This window comes from Nycticebus coucang, chromosome 20 (genome assembly GCF_027406575.1).
Source record: "Nycticebus coucang isolate mNycCou1 chromosome 20, mNycCou1.pri, whole genome shotgun sequence".
Classification (NCBI taxonomy): Eukaryota; Metazoa; Chordata; class Mammalia; order Primates; family Lorisidae; genus Nycticebus; species Nycticebus coucang.
The window spans coordinates 32,718,106-32,734,218 of NC_069799.1; positions in this window are offsets into that span (position 1 = coordinate 32,718,106).

Consider the following 16,113-nt stretch of genomic DNA (forward strand, 5'->3'; position numbering starts at 1 on the left):
TCGTTGCCCACGTTGCAAGCGCGGCCTTCACTGGGCTAATGAATGCTACTCCAAAACTGATATCGAAGGTAAACTCCTTACCCCTTCGTGGGAAAACCCCAACCAGGGAAACTCCCTGAGGGGCCAGCCCCTGGCCCCAACTCAGGGACTGAACCAAGGGGCCACCAGGTTCATCCCTCAAGCCCAGGAAAACCAACAACAAATTCTCCCCACTCAGATGTCAAATCTCTCCTCCACCCCATCCCAGGTAGCGCAGGATTGGACCTCTGTGCCGCCACCGATACAATATTAATTCCTGACCAAGGAATACAACTCATACCCACAGAGTCATATGGGCCCCTACCTCCTGAGACCTTCGGCCTTGTCTTAGGCAGAGGAAGTATTACATTGGCCGGTCTCCACATCACTCCTGGAATTATTGATAATAATTATACAGGACAAATAACACTCTTAGCCTCAGCACCATCAGGACCTGTGTCCATCCCCAAAGGCAAAAAAATAGCCCAACTTATATTGCTCCCCATAAATTCCTCCAATAAAAATAGTTCCTCCTTCCCCAGCCTAAATGCTGCTCTCAGATCAGCTGATGCTTATTGGGCACAAGAAATAACCCCTGAAAGACCATTGTTAACTTTACATCTTGATGGCAAAGCCTTTACAGGCCTAGTAGATACAGGGGCTGATGCTACAGTCATCGCTGCCCAAAACTGGCCCTCTAGTTGGCCCTGTGAAGCCTCCATAACTCACCTTAAAGGTATTGGTCAATCAACCAACCCTAAACAAAGTTCCAAAATATTAACATGGAAAGACGAAGAAGGTAATACCAGACAAGTACAACCTTACATTGTTTCAGGACTGCCCATCAATCTTTGGGGGCGAGACATCTTATCCCAGATGAAAATCATTATGTGCAGTCCCAATGAAATCATCACTCATCAAATGCTTAAGCAGGGCTTTTTACCAGGGCAAGGATTAGGTAAAAACAGCCAAGGAATAAAACAGCCCCTTTCCCTAGTACAAAACAGTAACCGCTCGGGTTTAGGGAGTGAACATTTTCCATAATGGCCATTGACTTTCCTGTACCCCACGCTGATAAGATAAAATGGAAATCCGACGCACCAGTGTGGGTAGATCAATGGCCTCTAAGTAATGAAAAACTTACAGCAGCTACTCAGTTAGTACAGGAACAACTAGCAGCTGGCCACTTAGAACCTACTACTTCCCCCTGGAACACCCCCATATTTACAATAAAAAAGAAAACAGGATCCTGGAGACTTCTCCAAGATCTCAGAGAAATTAATAAAACCATGTATACAATGGGAGCCCTTCAACCAGGCCTCCCTTCCCCAGTTGCTATTCCAGCCAATTATTTCCAAATTGTTATTGATCTTAAAGATTGTTTCTTCACCATTCCTTTACACCCTCAGGACAGGGAGCGTTTTGCCTTCAGCCTCCCCGTTATCAACTTCAAAGGGCCTATGCCCCGCTATCAATGGAAAGTACTCCCACAGGGAATGGCAAACAGTCCCACCCTATGTCAAAAATTTGTCGCCCAAGCCATAGACCCCCTCCGGCCACTATGGCCCTCTATGTATATCATTCACTATATGGATGATATTCTTCTAGCAGGACCTTCGGCCTCAAAAGTACTCAAATGCAGCCAAGAACTAACAAATCAACTCAACACCTTAGGACTCCAAATAGCTCCCAATAAAATACAACTCAAAGACCCCTATTATTATCTTGGGTTCGAATTAAACTCAAATAAAATTACAACTCAAAAAATCCAACTAAAAACTTCACACCTTCAAACCCTTAATGACTTCCAAAAATTCCTCGGCGATATTAATTGGTTAAGACCCTACCTAAAACTTACAACCGAGGAACTTAAGCCCCTTTTTAACACCCTACAGGGTGATTCTAATCCTCTCTCCCAGCGCTCCCTCTCCCCTGAAGCAAAGAAAGCCCTTCGCTCCGTTGAGAATGCCATTCAACAACAACAAATTACATTCCTTTCCTACAATAAACCTTTCTCTCTTATCATATGCCCTACACATCACACACCAACCGGAGTTTTACGGCAAGACAATCCCCTTCTTTGGATTCACCTACCCTCCTCTCCCTCCCGGGTACTTACCTCCTACCCTTCATTAGTCACAAAAATCATACGACAAGGGAGAGAAAAAAGCTTACAATACTTTGGAAGAGATCCCAATCAACTTATTCTTCCATATACTAAGGAACAATTAAATTGGCTTATTCAACATGATGACGATTGGACCATTTCCCTCACTTCATTCCAAGGAACAATAGATAACCATTTCCCTCCCCACAAATTACTCCAATTTGCGCGATTACATCCCTTCGTTATCCCCAAAATCACCTCAAAAACACCACTTAAACAAGCATTCTTAGTATTTACGGATGGCTCCTCCAATGGCATGGCTGCCTTTACTACCAATGATAAAGAACATTCCATTAAATCCCCTTTCAAATCTGCCCAACTTGTAGAACTTTTTGCAATCCTTCAAGTCTTTACAAAATTACCCAATTCTCCCTTTAATCTTTACACTGATAATTCTTATCTAGCCTTTTCCATCCCTTTGTTAGAAACTATTCCCTATATCAAACCTACCACTAATGCAGTACCTCTATTCTATCAACTACAAAAGTTAATAAGAACCAGGCAAACTCCCTTTTACATCGGACACTTAAGAGCACATACAGAACTACCAGGACCCCTTTCCCAGGGCAATGCCATCACTGACAAAAATACCCGACCTATATACCCCATCTTTACAGACCCCATTACCAAAGCGCAACAAACTCATGCTACTCACCATCTTAATGCTCACACCCTCCGACTCCTATTCAAAATTTCCAGAGAACAAGCTCGACAAATTGTCAAGTCCTGTCCCGGATGTGTAACCTCATTACCGGTTCCTCACTTAGGAGTCAATCCCAGGGGTATACTCCCCAATGAAATTTGGCAAATGGATGTTACCCATCTCCCTGAATTTGGCACCCTTAAGTATGTCCATGTCACTATTGACACTTTCAGTGGATTCACCTTTGCCACTCTTCAAAGCGGTGAAGCCACAAAAAATGTCATAGCCCATATTCTCCAATGTCTTACTACCATGAATAAACCTCAAAAAATCAAAACTGACAACGGCCCTGAATACATTTCCAAAGCCTTTCAATCATTCTGCCATCAATTAAAAATCAAACACATTACGGGGATCCCTTATAACCCGCAAGGCCAAGGGATCGTTGAAAGAGCACATCAAACCTTAAAAACCACAATTAACAAACTTAAAACTACCTCCTTTTATCCCACCAAAGGCTCCCCTCGTAACCTCCTTAACCATGCTCTATTTGTCCTAAACTTCTTACAATTAGATTACCATGGAAAGTCTGCAGCTGACAGACTCTGGCACCAAGAAACAAACACCCAATATGCTAAAGTCATGTGGAAAGATCCCTTTACTTTAAAATGGAATGGCCCCGATCCCGTTCTCATTTGGGGTCGAGGACATGCCTGTATATATGATACCAAAGAAGACGGACCTCGTTGGCTCCCAGAACGGTTAATCAAACCCATCAACCCCTCCGTAACACTATCAGTTCCAGGGAAAATCCCTGAGAAAACTTTATCTTCCCCTACAGATACGGCCCTGGAACACAACCTTCCTGAAGACACTACTTCTCAATAAACTCCTACCTGCTAGAACAAAATCAATCAAAACCATGGTTTTCTACCCTACCATAATATTCTTTACCTTATTAAACACTACCCTAGGTGGCATGGGGCCCCCAATTACCACAGAACAACTACTCCAAAAATTATATGGGGCACCTTGTGACTGTAAGGGAGGAACAAGTACAATAATACCCACCTCCCATACCAGCCAAGTTGATTGCAGCGGCAAAACCGCCTATTTAACTTTCACGTCACAGATAGGAGGAGGACATAAGCAAAACTGGCAATGTGTTAATGCACCCAAAATAATACTCCCAATTCAAAACGAACCAGGACCTTGTCCCACGGAGTGTGAAATAACCAATCAAATGCACTCTATGTGCTACAATAGTGTCCAACAGTGCACCCACACAAACGGCAACACATATCTAACAGCCATTTTACAAAGAACTTATTCTGGCTCCTTTGGAGGTGAGCTTGATTCTACTCATAACCTGGGACACTCCAAATATGCCCAAGCCTCCTGTTTAGGCACTATTGGCAAAAATGTTTGCTGGCCACTAAAACCACCAAATCACACATCTGATGGCAGTGGGCCATCAGATAGGGTAAGAGAAGATGCGGTCCAAAAACAAATTGAAAAAATAATTAAAGAAAAATATACTCCCCTACAATACCACCCCTTAGCTTTACCTAAATCTCGAGACATAGATCTCGACGTCCAAACCTCTGATATTTTAGAAGCCACTTTCAAAGCTTTAAATAATTCCAACCCAACCCTCGCGGAAAACTGCTGGCTATGTCTAACTCTTGGCACACCTATGCCCCTAGCCCTACTAACAAACACCTCCACTTCACATCTAAACAACTCACATCTAAACTGTAGCGACAGTCTACCTTTTAGAGTCCAACCTATAGAATTTACACAAACCCCTTGTATATACAAACCTCCCCAGAACAATAATTATGATGTAGACTTAGGAAGCATCACCTTCACAAACTGCTCCTCCATTTCTAACATCACCTCACACCGGTGCCCCCCTCCTGGACATGTTTTTGTATGCGGAGGAAATTTGGCCTACACGGCCCTACCAGGTAACTGGACAGGCTATTGCGTAACTGCCCAACTACTCCCTGATATCTCTATTATACTAGGAGATCAACCTGTTCCTCTCCCCAGTCTTGATTATATAGCTGGACATCCACGCTCTAAAAGAGCTATTCAACTTATCCCACTAATAGCAGGACTAGGCATCACTACAGCAGTAGCCACGGGAGTTACCGGAACAGGAATATCTATACATTCCTACCACAAACTGTCTCATCAACTAATAGAGGATGTCTCAGCTCTTTCTGAAACAATTCACGATCTTCAAGATCAAATAGACTCCCTAGCAGAAGTAGTCCTACAAAACCGTAGAGGCTTAGATCTCCTCACGGCAGAGCAGGGAGGTATCTGTTTGGCTTTACAGGAAAAATGCTGCTTCTACGCCAACAAGTCAGGCATTGTTCGAGACAAGATAAAAAACCTGCAAGACCAGCTCGAAGAAAGAAGAAAGGAACTTCGTGATAACCCCCTTTGGTCAGGACTCAATGGACTTCTTCCTTATCTCCTCCCACTCCTAGGCCCCCTATTAGGTTTTCTATTAGTCCTTTCCTTTGGCCCCTGGATATTCAAAAAGGTCACCACTTTCATTAAACAACAAATAGACTCTGCCCTAGCAAAACCAATTCAAATTCACTACCATCGCCTGGCTCTGTCTGACCAAGAAACCGACTCTCATGGCTTCCCCTCATAATGAGGGCAGTGTATAGATCAGAGGTACACTTACCCATTCCTAATAAAAGGAAAAAAGGGTATGGGCACCGAGTTGAGTGCACAGCAAGGCATTGCAAGAGAAGGTCCCACAATCCTTCGACCTCCTGATCCCAAGGAGAAGTCAAATGAAGGATCAGACCCCCTCTGATTTTTCTCTGAGAGCAAACCTGGCTTGCATAGAGGTTGGTATCAAAAATTTCGCTTACCTCTCCTCTCCAAAAGATACCGCAAATAACAAATGTGGATATGGGAAATCCACGAGAGGAGCCAGGTCACTACTCCCTCTCTCGGTTAATGCCCACCTCCTTAAAACAAAAAGGGAGGAGATGTCGGAAGCCATATAAGGTACAGCTTGGCCTTACTTCCTTTTTAAGTAAAAAACAGTTTTACCTTTTCCCGGTAACTTTACCTGGCAACTAGCCAACCAATCACCTTATGCCCCATCTTACTTACTCTAGCCAATCCCCAGTTAACAACTCCTCTGAACCTCCCAACAAGACCCACCCACCTTCCCCGTAATGCTTATAAGGCACAAGTTTTTTCAATAAAGTTGGAGACTTGATCAGAAAACTGTCTTGTCTCCCTTTCTCGCTCCCCTTGTTTGTTTTTCTCCTTTAGGTGGTTCCTGCGGCCCCTGTTGCTGTCCCGCGGGTCGGGACAAGGAAGGAAGGAAGGAAGGAAGGAAGGAAGGAAGGAAGGAAGGAAGGAAGGAAGGAAAGAAAGAAATTCCCCAATTGAGAGAGGATACCCACAAAAGTGAGGTCTAAGAGAACAGATACCCCAAGGATACACCTGCAAGGTCCTCGCCATCGTGATTCAGCTCTTACCAATTTGTAGAAACATAACGTCCTGGGACCTGGGAATTAACGCTTCAGCTTCTGAAAAAGCCTAAGGCTGCTTCTCCAGCTTGATTCAAACTGAGCAATGAGAAAGGTACCTGTGGGCTAGAATTTTTGACTGGAGACAAAAAAGAACAAGACTGAGCCACTCGGGGAGCACGGCCATTTTGGACTCTAGTCTGCAGTCTGTCCACTGGCTGGAAGAAAGCCCTTCCTCTTTTAAACATGGTATCTGGTGTTCATTCTCTCCATTGGGCCTTGTCTTCCTACAACATTTCTGGTTCCCTGACCAGGAAGTGAGACCATTTGAAGAGAGAACGGGCTCAGACTCACATGGGGTTTGCTGCAAACCCTCTGGACCCCTGTGGGACCCCCAATCAGCCTGGGTGATGTGAACAGCTGAGTACTGCAGGAAGGTCAGTTTTACCTCCCTGTGTGGGTGCCTTGACTGGGCAGAGAAAGGATCCCCTCAGTGATCTTCAAGGAGTCAAACATCGGGAGGAACTGGCACACAGGAACTGACACCTGCACTGTGTGACATCTGAGGCAAGATAGGACAGGTTGAAGTCCACTATACTTAAGTGGAAGAGGAGTCTGATCAACCCCTGGGCTTTAGATCCCCAGCAGGATGAGTGAGAGTTGTATGAAAGAATGTGGGTGTGGTGCAACTGAGATGGACACTGAGGGTGGAGTTCTGACTTTCCCTCACAGGGCTTACATGACAGTTGGCTCTGAACAGCAGTATGCCTCCTATGGCTGCTTGAGTGGGAAACCAAGGCCGCCCAGGTTAGGAAACAGGTTGGAAAAGCTTGAAATTGTGTGTGTATGAATGCTTGGAGACTAAATGAGACAAATAACAATAGGTGGAGTTCCGCCCCCCTTCACTCTGCCCCATGTATGTATCCCTATTTTTACCTTACCTGTGACATGTTTGTCGTTTGTTCAAGGGAAGAAAATGGGGAAAACACAGGGAAACCCCACCCCACTGGGAACTATGCTGAAGCTTTTTTTTTTTTTTTTTGAGACAGAGTCTCACTATGTTGCCCTTGGTAGAGTGCTGTGGTGTCACAGCTTACAGCAACCTCAAACTCTTGGGCTTGAGCGATTCTTTTACATCAGCCTCCCAAGTAGCTGGGTCTACAGGTGCCTGCCACAACGCCTGGCTATTTTTTTTTTTTTTTTATTGCAGCTGTCATTGTTGATTTTAGCTGGCCCAGGCTGGAACCCACCAGCCTCAGTGTATGTGGCTGGTGCCCTACCCACTGAGCTACAGGTGCCACCTATGCTGAAGGATTTTTTAAAAGGCTTTACAGGAGACTGTATGGTAACTATGTCTCCAAAGAGATTGAGAACTTTGTGGGAACAGAAATGACTCAAATGCATTGTTATTTAGGTGATTGTGGTATCCTTTGATATAAAATTAGTTTTAATCCTGTTATTAAAGTTCAAATGTTCAACGATTATAAAACTGCTGCCTCTGCAATATTTCCAAATTTGCTAGATTCAACTGTGAGCTTATGTTCTTGATTTTGAGCCTCTGAATTCTGAGGTCTAAAGAGGTACCTATGGTAAGCCCTAAGGGACATGTTGTCCATATGCAGGCCAGATGCTACAGGGCACAGTTCAGCCTATATGGCCACTTCTTCACTGCTCCAGCATTGCCCCCTGGCTATTCTGAAACTGGATATTCTGGTTTCCTGCTTTCTGTCTTAAATTCTGCACCTGGCAAATGAATTAATAACGCAAATCCTGTCTTTTGTGGCCGTGTTTGATGCCACGTGGCCATGTGAGACTTAGGGAAACAATGCAAAGAAATCAGAAATTAAGCCTATGTTGTGGTTTCAGAATGTTTTTTGCTTACTTAAAACCTTACCATCATGGGCGGTGCCTGTGGCTCAAGGAGTAGGGCGCTGGTCCCATATGCCGGAGGTGGTGGTTTCGAACCCAGCCCTGACCAAAAAAAAAAACAAAAAAAAAAAACCTTACCGTCATGACATTCCATAGATGTCTTTCATTTGTAAAAGGTAATCATTTGGTTGTTTAGATTGTTTGAGAAACTGAGTCTTTGTCAAACAATAAGATTTTTTTTTTTTTTTTTGTAGAGACAGAGTCTCACTTTATGGCCCTTGGTAGAGTGCCATGGCGTCACACAGCTCACAGCAACCTCCAACTCCTGGGCTTAAGCTATTCTCTTGCCTCAGCCTCCCAAGTAGCTGGGACCACAGGCGCCCACCACAATGCCCCGCTATTTTTTGTTTGCAGTTCAGCCGGGGCCGGGTTTGAACCCGCCACCCTCGGTATATGGGGCCGGCGCCTTACCGACTGAGCCACAGGTGCCGCCCCAAACAATAAGATTTTTGCGTTTTTTTTTTTTTTTTTTTTTTTTTTGAGACAGAGTCTCAAGCTGTTGCCCTGGGCAGAGTGTCGTGGCATCACAGCTCACAGCAACCTCAAGAGTCTTGGGTTTAAGCAATTCTCTTGCCTCAGCCTCCCAAGTAGCTGGGACTACAGGTGCCTGCCACAATGCCCAGCTATTTTTTGGTTGTAGTTATTGTTGTTTGGCAGGCCCAGGCTGCATTTGAACCTGCCAGCTCTGGTATAATGAGGCTGATGCCCTAGCTGTTGAGCTATGGGACACAAAGCCTTGTCTTTTTTTTTTTTTTTTGAGACAGAGTCTTACTATGTCACCCTTGGAAGAGTGCCATGGTGTCACAGCTCACAGTAACCTCAAACTCTTGTGCTTAAGTGATTCTCTTGCCTCAGCCTCCCAAGTAGCTGGAACTACAGGCACCTGCCACAACACCTGGCCATTTTTTTGTTGTTGCAGTTGTCATTGTTGTTTTAGTGGCCCAGGCCAGTTTCAAATCCACCAGGCTGGGTGTATGTGACTGGTGCCTTCCCACTGAGCTATGGGTGCCACCCTGTATCTTCTTTTTTTTTTTTTTATTGTTGGGGATTCATCGAGGGTACAGTAAGCCAGGTTACACTGATTGTAATTGTTAGGTAAAGTCCCTCTTACAATCATGTCTTGCCCCCACACCCTGTATCTTCTAATTATCAGTTTAGCCAAGTGAATAATTAACTTAAATTAATAAAATAGTAAATGGCAATTCTGTTTTATGATAAGTGCTTTTTTAGAATAAGAAAGATTAGACAGAAAGGAATGGCATTGTGTAAGAAGGGATCTTGTAGGCGGCGTCTGTGGCTCAGTGAGTAGGGCGCTGGCCCCATATGCCGAGGGTGGCGGGTTCAAAGCCAGCCCCGGCCAAACTGCAACAAAAAAATAGCCGGGCGTTGTGGCGGGCGCCTGTAGTCCCAGCTGCTCGGGAGGTTGAGGCAAGAGAATTGCGTAAGCCCAAGAGTTAGAGGTTGCTGTGAGCCGTGTGACGCCACGGCACTCTACCAAGGGTGGTACAGTGAGACTCTGTCTCTACAAAAAAAAAAAAAAAAAGAAAGGATCTTGTATGGTAAATTTTGTCCTGAAACAGAATAACTAGTTATTTAAGAAACTGAATGGTAGCTTGGTGCCTGTCGCTCAAGCGGGTAAGGCACCAGCCACATTCTCCAGAGCTGGTGGGTTCGAATCCAGCCTGGGCCTGCCAAACAACAATGACAGCTACAACCAAAAAAATGGCCTGGCATTGTGGTGGGTGCCTGTAGTCCCAGCTACTTGGGAGGCAGAGGCAAGAGAATCACTTAAGCCCAGGAGTCAGAGGTTGCTATGAGCTGTGATGCCATGGCACTCTACCCAGGGCAACAGCAAAACAAAACAAAACAAATAAAGTGAATGGTAGAACAAACCAGAAGGTTTAGGATATTTGTAAATTGTCTGTGCAGGTCAAATAAGCCCATGAAAGAAAATTTGTGAAAGAATTTACATGTGATCCAGTTGACTATGTATTGCCTGTAGAATCTTTTGGCTTGTGATCCTGTTTGAACAAATGTTTTAAGTCTTTGATATTTCACAAACTTTCCAAAATCAAAACTCTGAATTTGGTCTTTTTGAAATATTAAGACCACTGAAAGTCTGAGAAAGACAAATTAGGCTTATGTTGTATATTAAAAATGTCTGGGAAATATTATCAAATATGAAATGGTGGTTAATTTTAAGTTATATTTATATATATGTTCTAATATTATAAAATATTAGTCTTTCTAAATGTATGTTATCAATAGTAATTTTTTGATTCGTCTCAGAGAGCATTTTTGTAACTGGCTAAGTCCAAAGTTTGCCCTTCAAGAAAAGTAGTAGAAAAGGCTGGCAAGTTTTCTTGAATTCAAATTTCTGTTAACTTTGAAGATTACCATCAGACAAAAAGCAAACTTCCAGGACCTTAATTAGTAAACTAACATTTCCATGAGTACTGCTAACCTGACTTCAAACAGAATAGAAATCAGTTACATGGAGCAAGCTGATTTGTTATGTGTAACCTCAATGTAACTTCGAGTGCCATTGATTTGTGCTTGAAGAAACCTTTCCAGAGTTCACATGAAGGGATGTTCTTTTGAAGATACCCCAAAGTGATTAGAAAACTAATCATGCAGGAGGCAGACCCGGAAGGCAGAGTCTGATTATCTCTGGAGTTTCCTGGAAGGAACCTGGGGAGGGGAAAATCAAGGTAAGTTAATGTGCATTTTTTTTAATTTTTTTTTTTGTAGAGACAGAGTCTCACTTTACTGCCTTCAGTAGAGTGCCATGATGTCACAGGACTCACAGCTACCTCTAGCTCTTGGGCTTCAGCGATTCTCCTGCCTCAGCCTCCCGAGCAGCTGGGACTACAGGCACCCACCACAACGCCCAGCTATTTTTTGGTTGCAGTTTTGGTTAATGTGCATTTTTAGTTAAAGGTCACATCTGTTCTTTCCAGATAAATAGTTGATTAAGTTTTATGATTACTTTGTATTCCTTTTATAGTTACTTTCCATTTTTATCGTATAGGCCATTTATTGCCAGTAGGTTTGCTATTATGATGTATACGTGCAGAACAATGTATTTTTTTTTTTTGGTTTTTTGTTTTTGTTTTTTTTGTAGAGACAGAGTCTCACTGTACCGCCCTTGGGTAGAGTGCCGTGGCATCACATGGCTCACAGCAAACTCCAGCTCTTGGGCTTATGCAATTCTCCTGCCTCAGCCTCCCGAGCAGCTGAGACTACAGGCGCCCGCCACAACGCTCGGCTATTTTTTTGTTGCAGTTGGGCCGGGGCTGGGTTTGAACCCACCACCCTCAGTATAGGGGGCCAGCGCCCTACTCACTGAGCCACAGGTGCCACCCAGAACAATGTATTGTTAGAGTATATAAGCTTGTAAGAAATAAAGTGAAATTGCTACATGCCTGAGAGAGCTGTAGCCCTTAGCTTCTTAGAACATTCTTACTGCTGGTCTCATCTCTGCAACTCTGGCCTGAACACTTCCAGCAACAGTTATGGTATTTTGTTTGAAACATTGGTGATTCTTTCTGTGTTCTATTTTCCACAAGTCAAAAAAAAAACATTTTCTAACTTTTAAGGTGTTTGTAGCTTTCAGCAACATATACACCTATGAGGAAAATTTGAAAACATATATATTTTTTTTTGAGACAGACTCTCACTATGTCCCCCTTGGTAAAGTGCTGTGGTATCACAGCTCACAGCAACCTCAAACTCTTTGGCTTAAGCAATTCTCTTGCCTTAGCCTCCCAAGAAGCTGGGACTAAAGGCGCCTCCCACAAAACCTGGCTATTTTTTGTTTCAGTTGTCATTGTTGTTTTAGCTAGCCCGGGCCAGGTTCAAACCTGCCAGCCTCAGTGTATGTGGCTGGCACCATAACCACTGTGCTATGGGTGCCAAACCTGAAACATTTCTTTTTCTCTCCCCCTTAATTTCTCCAGAGTCTGAAAACCATTTGTAAGTATTCTTAATTTCTGAGAATACAGTTATTTGCATAAGTTCAATAAGAATCGGTTTTATTCTATAGGACACAATGAAAGACATTGGTTATGTTACCAAGGGTTTGACTGAAATAGCATTTTCAGAGGTATCTAGATGGCATTAAGAAATTTAAGTAGGGGTGGTGCCTGTGGCCCAGTGACTAGGGCATGGGCCCCATATGCCAAGGGTGGTGGATTCAAAGCCAGCCCCGGCCAAACTGCAACAAATAATTAGCCGGGCATTGTGGCGGGTGCCTGTAGTCCCAGCTACTCATGAGGCTCAGGCAGAAGAATCACGTAAACCCAAGAGTTAGAGGTTGCTGTGAGCCGTGTGACACCATGGCACTCTACCGAGGGCGGTACAGTGAGACTCTGTCTCTACAAAAAAAAAAAATTTAAGTTGACTTTATAAGGCCTACAGAAAGCCTGTTAAGAAACTGGCCAGATAGGTCATCAATAACATTTCCTGATCTGTGGTGAGTAAAGAATGTCGCTTTCTGACAGGTCTGGGAATCAAAATTTTCTTTGGGACCTCAAGAGAAGAGGAATTTATCCAATGCGCATAGGTATGTAATGGCATGGATGAAACCGGGGCTCATGAGAGACTTCCAAGTCTAACCCAAGATTCCTTATAAAAGGTTCCAACAAAGCCAATTTTAAAAGGAAGAAAAGGGGCGGCACCTATGGCTCAAGGAGTAGGGCACCCACCCCATATCCCAGAGGTGGCGGGTTCAAACCCAGCCCCAGCCAAAAAAAAAAAAAAACTAAATAAATAAAAAATAAAAGGAAGAAAAGCCTAGATGGCTTGTAATTATTCTTACAGCACTGTTTGCAAATAATGAGACCCAGTATACAGAAAGTAGTTTATTTTAGCTATTAAATTTGTTCTGCTATAATTCATTTTTAGTAAAATGAAAAAGCAGAGAGAGAAAAATGCTTCAAAAGGAAAAGCCTGTGACCCATCTGTATTAGATTCCAGCCTTGTCTGCAATGCTGGGTCATAAAATGAGACGTAGCTGTTTAACTAAACTGATCTGTTAAATAGGACTAAGAGACTGTCCAAAGAATATAGAATTATATACATCAGTTATGTTTGCTCCAAAGCCTTAAGACTCAACAAAGGTTGCCTTTTAGCTACACTGGAAGGAATCTGTGCAGTATTAAACACTATCTACTGGCTTGACACCCATAGTTCAGTGATTAGGGCACCAGCCACCTGGACCAGTGCTGGTGAGTTTGAATCTAGCCCGGGCATGCTAAACAACAATGACAACAACAACAACAACAACAAAAATAAAGTAGCTGGGCATTGTGGCAGGCACCTGTAGTCCCAGTTACTTGGGAGGCTGAGGCAAGAGAATCGCTTGGCGTAAAAAAATTCTTTTCTCAACCTATGTGCAGGAGCAAATGAGCAACTGAGATTTTTCACACCTCTTACCCAGCCAGGCCAGGGCCTACAGGCCTGTGAGCTATAAGGTTGCTGTGAGCTATGATGCCATGACACTCTATCAAGGGCGACATAGTGAGACTGTCTTAAATAAATAAATAAATAAATACTACCTTCTGTGTCTGTAGCAGTCTGTGCCTGTAAGATACCTCTGGAGAAACTGGAACCTGAATAAAAAATTCCCAGTAAGTGGTGTGGCTGCAACATGGCCTTACAAGAGGCTCCACACTCAACTAACTGATGTTTAGGAACACTCACTTGAATTGCCCAGAATTTTGGATTAGTTCTGTAGGGACTCTTTTTTTTTTTTTTTTTCTTTTAAAGAGAGACAGAGTATCACTTTGTCACCCTCAGTAGAATTCTGTGGAGTCATACCTCACAGCAACCTCCAGGTCTTGGGTTTAGGCAATTCTCTTGCCTCAGCCTCCCAAGTAGCTGGGACTACAGGCTCCTGCCACAACACCCAGCTATTTTTTTGTTGCAGTTTGGCCAGGGCCAGGTTTGAGCCCACCACCCTTGGTATATGGGGCCAGTGCCTTACTCGCTGAGCCACAGGCACTGCCAAGGACTCTTGTTTTGTTTTGTTTTGTTTTTTTGAGACAGACTCTCACTATATTGCCCTTGGTAGAGTACCATGGTGTCACAGCTTACAGCAACCTCCAACTCTTGGGCTTAAGCAATTCTCTTGCCTCAGCCTCACAAGTAGCTGGGATTACAGGCATCTGCCACAATACCTGGCTATTTTTTGACTGCAGTTGTCATTGCTGTTTAGCTGGCCTGGGCCGGGCTCGAACTTGCCAGTCTCGGTGCATGTGGCTATCACCATAACCACTGTGCTATGAATGCCGAGCCTGTAGGGACTCTTAAAACTAAGTATTATCTTAAGAACTGTGCTAAGATTGCAAATAAAAATACTAATGTTTAGCCTGGAAATCCAGGACTTGTAGTTGTTTGTAGACGACTGCTAAATGGTATCGTTCTCTTACCCTGGACCCACCCTTGACTTCATCCCTGTCCATGTAGGGAAGCCAGAAATCCACACACATATGAAACATGGCTGAGATCATGCAGAAGCCAGGTAAAAGCCCGGGGATTTCTATGAAAGACTGTGTGAAAGATACAGACTTGCCATTCCATTGTATGAAGCCGAAAAATGGGAGAGAAAAGGGCCAATTGGAGAGAAATCTGACCAACCAAAAACCTTTATGAGGCTAAAGGAAAAACTGCAGGCAGCCCTGGTGTTAGGCCTCCCTGACCTTTTGAATTGTATGTATAAGAATGAAAAAGAACAGTTGGCTTAGTGCTCACCCAAAATGTAGGATCCTGGGCAAGACCAGTTTCTTATCTCTCTAAGCTACTTGACAGTGTCTTGAGATTTACAAAACAATAAAAATGAGAGATAGGTGGGAAGGTCACATGGGACCTAAAACCACTAAACCAGCTGCGTCCTGTAGGCCCTGGCCTGGCTGGGTAAGAGGTGTGAAAAATCTCAGTTGCTCATTTGCTCCTGCACATAGGTTGAGAAAAGAATTTCTTGAGGCCAAGATTAGAATATAAAAATGTAAGTTTATTTTACATTAGAGAGTGTGGGTGGAAGGCATGAGTGAGAACAGAGAGTAGGGGGTGAATGAAGGGAAAATAGCAGTGGAAAGAGAGAAAAGAGAGAAAGCTTAGAATCCCAAAGAAAGAAAGGAAAAATGCCCAGGCTGAAGTCAAATGGGCATTTGACCTTAAATGAATTTAAAGAGAGGGGGAGTAATTGCAGCTGAATTCATAAGGTGTTGTGAACGTGAATGGTGTGTCCCATTTTTTTCTCCAGAAATGTTGAAGACAATTTTTTTTTTCTCTATTAAAGACAAATACCTTTCTCTATTAAAGACAAATACCGCCTGAGTCTCAGTGGGTAGGGTGCCAGCCCCATATACCAAGGGTGGCAGGTTCAAACCCTGCCCCGGCCAAACTGCAACAAAAAAATAGCCAGGTGTTGTATTGGGCACCTGTAGTCACAGCTACTCTGGAGGCTGAGGCAGGAGAATTGCCTAAGCCCAGGGGTTGGAGGTTTCTGTGAGCTGTGTGATGCCACGGCACTCTACTGAGGGCGATAAAGTGAGACTCTGTCTCTAAAAAATAATAATAATAATAATAATAAAATAAAGACAAATACCTTTGTAGTGTTGTGAAAAGACAATGTCCAATGGAGAGAACGAATAGCCAAACATCGTATTTAAGAGGAAAAAGACTTTATTCACCTGGCAGAACTATGGCAAATCTAAAACCTCAAAATGGCCACACTCCCTGACTAGCTTCATTTTCCCCTTTTTATCTCCAGTCAGAAAGTTCCAACCCACAGGTACCTTTCCATTGGTCAGTTTGAATCAAGCTGGAGAAGCTGTTCCAGA